Here is a 6,254-nt window from a genome sequence, read left to right as displayed (position 1 = left end):
GTTGGTTTACAGGATGAGAGAGATCCTGAAACCTCACTCTAATAGGCTGAGGTGCTGTGCTCGGTGGCCTGCTGGGACCAAGGCCCGTCAGGGCAAGGCGAATAGGCCTTTGTCAGGCCTTCGTCAGGGCTTTGTCGGGGAGGGGCCAGGAGCCCTGCTCGCTTCAATCCCCTCACCGATAGACAGTTGCAGAAACTAGGATGCAAGAACCTTTCCTGGATGGGGTTTTGATTTTCACGAAAAGTGTGTCAGCTTTGCTTTCAGCATGAGTCTGATTTCCAAAAAATGCATTTTGAACAATTTAAAGATTTGATCTGCGTTGGCCGGGAATCGAACCCGGGTCAACTGCTTGGAAGGCAGCTATGCTCACCACTATACCACCAACGCCTGCCTGTCTGGGCTATCTGATGGAGCGGCCCTTAGAAATAAGAATAAGTCATTGGCTGGGAATGAAAAAAGCTTGCGTTTGACGCAGAAGCAGTTCGCATCATGAGGTCTTGCCGGTCAGCCCAACATTTCCCCGGGACCCCTTAAAAAAGGAGCTTGGTTTTAAGTTTGGTTTGATTGAACAGTACATTTTGTTGGCTGGGCTGGGACCCTCTCCTATTTAGCGCAAGAGTGGAACGAGGCAGCAAGTTCAAGGAATGACATTGCATCCAGGCACTTACAGCTCTTTGTGCCCTAATGCCATGACACAAAAACATAATTTGAAAAAAGTTAGCAGAGGATGGTTTCGATCCATCGACCTCTGGGTTATGGGCCCAGCACGCTTCCGCTGCGCCACTCTGCTGGTTGGAGAACAAGAGCTTTTCTGGGCTTTTACAGCCTACAAACCGACAACCCTAGACCCAGTTTCGAGTGAAGCGGGCAGTAGGCCTTACAAAGCCAAACAACCTGCAACCACGCACTCCCATCCCATGGCCTTTTGCAGACAGGCCTCATTTCTCTAGCTCACACCCTAACTGCCAACACCCCTTCCCCTTCTCTCTCTGTCTCTCTCTCTCTGTCTCTCTCTCTCATTCTCTCTCTCTCGCAAATAGATACTTTACTTCCCAGGTGCAACAAAACAAGCCTTCTCGAGCTGGCAGATATGGGAAGGAAGGAAGGAAGGGCCAGTTTGGAAACGCAACTCAATTACCATAAATCCCCTGCTAAGGGTTATGGGAGGGAGGAATGAAGGAACTTTGCTTCAGGGAAAGGGCTGCTGCTGCTTCAGCATGTGAGGAGCGCAGCCACACGTTTCACCTTCTTCAGTATGTTGGTTTACAGGATGAGAGAGATCCTGAAACCTCACTCTAATAGGCTGAGGTGCTGTGCTCGGTGGCCTGCTGGGACCAAGGCCCGTCAGGGCAAGGCGAATAGGCCTTTGTCAGGCCTTCGTCAGGGCTTTGTCGGGGAGGGGCCAGGAGCCCTGCTCGCTTCAATCCCCTCACCGATAGACAGTTGCAGAAACTAGGATGCAAGAACCTTTCCTGGATGGGGTTTTGATTTTCACGAAAAGTGTGTCAGCTTTGCTTTCAGCATGAGTCTGATTTCCAAAAAATGCATTTTGAACAATTTAAAGATTTGATCTGCGTTGGCCGGGAATCGAACCCGGGTCAACTGCTTGGAAGGCAGCTATGCTCACCACTATACCACCAACGCCTGCCTGTCTGGGCTATCTGATGGAGCGGCCCTTAGAAATAAGAATAAGTCATTGGCTGGGAATGAAAAAAGCTTGCGTTTGACGCAGAAGCAGTTCGCATCATGAGGTCTTGCCGGTCAGCCCAACATTTCCCCGGGACCCCTTAAAAAAGGAGCTTGGTTTTAAGTTTGGTTTGATTGAACAGTACATTTTGTTGGCTGGGCTGGGACCCTCTCCTATTTAGCGCAAGAGTGGAACGAGGCAGCAAGTTCAAGGAATGACATTGCATCCAGGCACTTACAGCTCTTTGTGCCCTAATGCCATGACACAAAAACATAATTTGAAAAAAGTTAGCAGAGGATGGTTTCGATCCATCGACCTCTGGGTTATGGGCCCAGCACGCTTCCGCTGCGCCACTCTGCTGGTTGGAGAACAAGAGCTTTTCTGGGCTTTTACAGCCTACAAACCGACAACCCTAGACCCAGTTTCGAGTGAAGCGGGCAGTAGGCCTTACAAAGCCAAACAACCTGCAACCACGCACTCCCATCCCATGGCCTTTTGCAGACAGGCCTCATTTCTCTAGCTCACACCCTAACTGCCAACACCCCTTCCCCTTCTCTCTCTGTCTCTCTCTCTCTGTCTCTCTCTCTCATTCTCTCTCTCTCGCAAATAGATACTTTACTTCCCAGGTGCAACAAAACAAGCCTTCTCGAGCTGGCAGATATGGGAAGGAAGGAAGGAAGGGCCAGTTTGGAAACTCAACTCAATTACCATAAATCCCCTGCTAAGGGTTATGGGAGGGAGGAATGAAGGAACTTTGCTTCAGGGAAAGGGCTGCTGCTGCTTCAGCATGTGAGGAGCGCAGCCACACGTTTCACCTTCTTCAGTATGTTGGTTTACAGGATGAGAGAGATCCTGAAACCTCACTCTAATAGGCTGAGGTGCTGTGCTCGGTGGCCTGCTGGGACCAAGGCCCGTCAGGGCAAGGCGAATAGGCCTTTGTCAGGCCTTCGTCAGGGCTTTGTCGGGGAGGGGCCAGGAGCCCTGCTCGCTTCAATCCCCTCACCGATAGACAGTTGCAGAAACTAGGATGCAAGAACCTTTCCTGGATGGGGTTTTGATTTTCACGAAAAGTGTGTCAGCTTTGCTTTCAGCATGAGTCTGATTTCCAAAAAATGCATTTTGAACAATTTAAAGATTTGATCTGCGTTGGCCGGGAATCGAACCCGGGTCAACTGCTTGGAAGGCAGCTATGCTCACCACTATACCACCAACGCCTGCCTGTCTGGGCTATCTGATGGAGCGGCCCTTAGAAATAAGAATAAGTCATTGGCTGGGAATGAAAAAAGCTTGCGTTTGACGCAGAAGCAGTTCGCATCATGAGGTCTTGCCGGTCAGCCCAACATTTCCCCGGGACCCCTTAAAAAAGGAGCTTGGTTTTAAGTTTGGTTTGATTGAACAGTACATTTTGTTGGCTGGGCTGGGACCCTCTCCTATTTAGCGCAAGAGTGGAACGAGGCAGCAAGTTCAAGGAATGACATTGCATCCAGGCACTTACAGCTCTTTGTGCCCTAATGCCATGACACAAAAACATAATTTGAAAAAAGTTAGCAGAGGATGGTTTCGATCCATCGACCTCTGGGTTATGGGCCCAGCACGCTTCCGCTGCGCCACTCTGCTGGTTGGAGAACAAGAGCTTTTCTGGGCTTTTACAGCCTACAAACCGACAACCCTAGACCCAGTTTCGAGTGAAGCGGGCAGTAGGCCTTACAAAGCCAAACAACCTGCAACCACGCACTCCCATCCCATGGCCTTTTGCAGACAGGCCTCATTTCTCTAGCTCACACCCTAACTGCCAACACCCCTTCCCCTTCTCTCTCTGTCTCTCTCTCTCTGTCTCTCTCTCTCATTCTCTCTCTCTCGCAAATAGATACTTTACTTCCCAGGTGCAACAAAACAAGCCTTCTCGAGCTGGCAGATATGGGAAGGAAGGAAGGAAGGGCCAGTTTGGAAACTCAACTCAATTACCATAAATCCCCTGCTAAGGGTTATGGGAGGGAGGAATGAAGGAACTTTGCTTCAGGGAAAGGGCTGCTGCTGCTTCAGCATGTGAGGAGCGCAGCCACACGTTTCACCTTCTTCAGTATGTTGGTTTACAGGATGAGAGAGATCCTGAAACCTCACTCTAATAGGCTGAGGTGCTGTGCTCGGTGGCCTGCTGGGACCAAGGCCCGTCAGGGCAAGGCGAATAGGCCTTTGTCAGGCCTTCGTCAGGGCTTTGTCGGGGAGGGGCCAGGAGCCCTGCTCGCTTCAATCCCCTCACCGATAGACAGTTGCAGAAACTAGGATGCAAGAACCTTTCCTGGATGGGGTTTTGATTTTCACGAAAAGTGTGTCAGCTTTGCTTTCAGCATGAGTCTGATTTCCAAAAAATGCATTTTGAACAATTTAAAGATTTGATCTGCGTTGGCCGGGAATCGAACCCGGGTCAACTGCTTGGAAGGCAGCTATGCTCACCACTATACCACCAACGCCTGCCTGTCTGGGCTATCTGATGGAGCGGCCCTTAGAAATAAGAATAAGTCATTGGCTGGGAATGAAAAAAGCTTGCGTTTGACGCAGAAGCAGTTCGCATCATGAGGTCTTGCCGGTCAGCCCAACATTTCCCCGGGACCCCTTAAAAAAGGAGCTTGGTTTTAAGTTTGGTTTGATTGAACAGTACATTTTGTTGGCTGGGCTGGGACCCTCTCCTATTTAGCGCAAGAGTGGAACGAGGCAGCAAGTTCAAGGAATGACATTGCATCCAGGCACTTACAGCTCTTTGTGCCCTAATGCCATGACACAAAAACATAATTTGAAAAAAGTTAGCAGAGGATGGTTTCGATCCATCGACCTCTGGGTTATGGGCCCAGCACGCTTCCGCTGCGCCACTCTGCTGGTTGGAGAACAAGAGCTTTTCTGGGCTTTTACAGCCTACAAACCGACAACCCTAGACCCAGTTTCGAGTGAAGCGGGCAGTAGGCCTTACAAAGCCAAACAACCTGCAACCACGCACTCCCATCCCATGGCCTTTTGCAGACAGGCCTCATTTCTCTAGCTCACACCCTAACTGCCAACACCCCTTCCCCTTCTCTCTCTGTCTCTCTCTCTCTGTCTCTCTCTCTCATTCTCTCTCTCTCGCAAATAGATACTTTACTTCCCAGGTGCAACAAAACAAGCCTTCTCGAGCTGGCAGATATGGGAAGGAAGGAAGGAAGGGCCAGTTTGGAAACTCAACTCAATTACCATAAATCCCCTGCTAAGGGTTATGGGAGGGAGGAATGAAGGAACTTTGCTTCAGGGAAAGGGCTGCTGCTGCTTCAGCATGTGAGGAGCGCAGCCACACGTTTCACCTTCTTCAGTATGTTGGTTTACAGGATGAGAGAGATCCTGAAACCTCACTCTAATAGGCTGAGGTGCTGTGCTCGGTGGCCTGCTGGGACCAAGGCCCGTCAGGGCAAGGCGAATAGGCCTTTGTCAGGCCTTCGTCAGGGCTTTGTCGGGGAGGGGCCAGGAGCCCTGCTCGCTTCAATCCCCTCACCGATAGACAGTTGCAGAAACTAGGATGCAAGAACCTTTCCTGGATGGGGTTTTGATTTTCACGAAAAGTGTGTCAGCTTTGCTTTCAGCATGAGTCTGATTTCCAAAAAATGCATTTTGAACAATTTAAAGATTTGATCTGCGTTGGCCGGGAATCGAACCCGGGTCAACTGCTTGAAAGGCAGCTATGCTCATCACTATACCACCAACGCCTGCCTGTCTGGGCTATCTGATGGAGCGGCCCTTAGAAATAAGAATAAGTCATTGGCTGGGAATGAAAAAAGCTTGCGTTTGACGCAGAAGCAGTTCGCATCATGAGGTCTTGCCGGTCAGCCCAACATTTCCCCGGGACCCCTTAAAAAAGGAGCTTGGTTTTAAGTTTGGTTTGATTGAACAGTACATTTTGTTGGCTGGGCTGGGACCCTCTCCTATTTAGCGCAAGAGTGGAACGAGGCAGCAAGTTCAAGGAATGACATTGCATCCAGGCACTTACAGCTCTTTGTGCCCTAATGCCATGACACAAAAACATAATTTGAAAAAAGTTAGCAGAGGATGGTTTCGATCCATCGACCTCTGGGTTATGGGCCCAGCACGCTTCCGCTGCGCCACTCTGCTGGTTGGAGAACAAGAGCTTTTCTGGGCTTTTACAGCCTACAAACCGACAACCCTAGACCCAGTTTCGAGTGAAGCGGGCAGTAGGCCTTACAAAGCCAAACAACCTGCAACCACGCACTCCCATCCCATGGCCTTTTGCAGACAGGCCTCATTTCTCTAGCTCACACCCTAACTGCCAACACCCCTTCCCCTTCTCTCTCTGTCTCTCTCTCTCTGTCTCTCTCTCTCATTCTCTCTCTCTCGCAAATAGATACTTTACTTCCCAGGTGCAACAAAACAAGCCTTCTCGAGCTGGCAGATATGGGAAGGAAGGAAGGAAGGGCCAGTTTGGAAACTCAACTCAATTACCATAAATCCCCTGCTAAGGGTTATGGGAGGGAGGAATGAAGGAACTTTGCTTCAGGGAAAGGGCTGCTGCTGCTTCAGCATGTGAGGA

The 6,254-nt window shown here is 50.1% G+C and overlaps 1 non-coding gene across 1 annotated transcript; it reads right to left on the bottom strand.

The window, feature by feature from the left end:
• Positions 1-5,343: 5,343 nt before the first annotated feature.
• Positions 5,344-5,415, bottom strand: TRNAE-UUC (transfer RNA glutamic acid (anticodon UUC)). The gene has a single exon. It is a non-coding gene; the product is annotated as a tRNA-Glu (tRNA).
• Positions 5,416-6,254: the final 839 nt, after the last annotated feature.

The sequence above is a fragment of the Ambystoma mexicanum genome, chromosome 6q, assembly GCF_040938575.1.
Source record: "Ambystoma mexicanum isolate Mex_15411 chromosome 6q, UKY_AmexF1_1, whole genome shotgun sequence".
NCBI classification, from domain to species: domain Eukaryota; kingdom Metazoa; phylum Chordata; class Amphibia; order Caudata; family Ambystomatidae; genus Ambystoma; species Ambystoma mexicanum.
The sequence above is the reverse complement of the archived record's forward strand: the minus strand, read 5'-3'. Positions and strand labels throughout refer to the sequence as shown.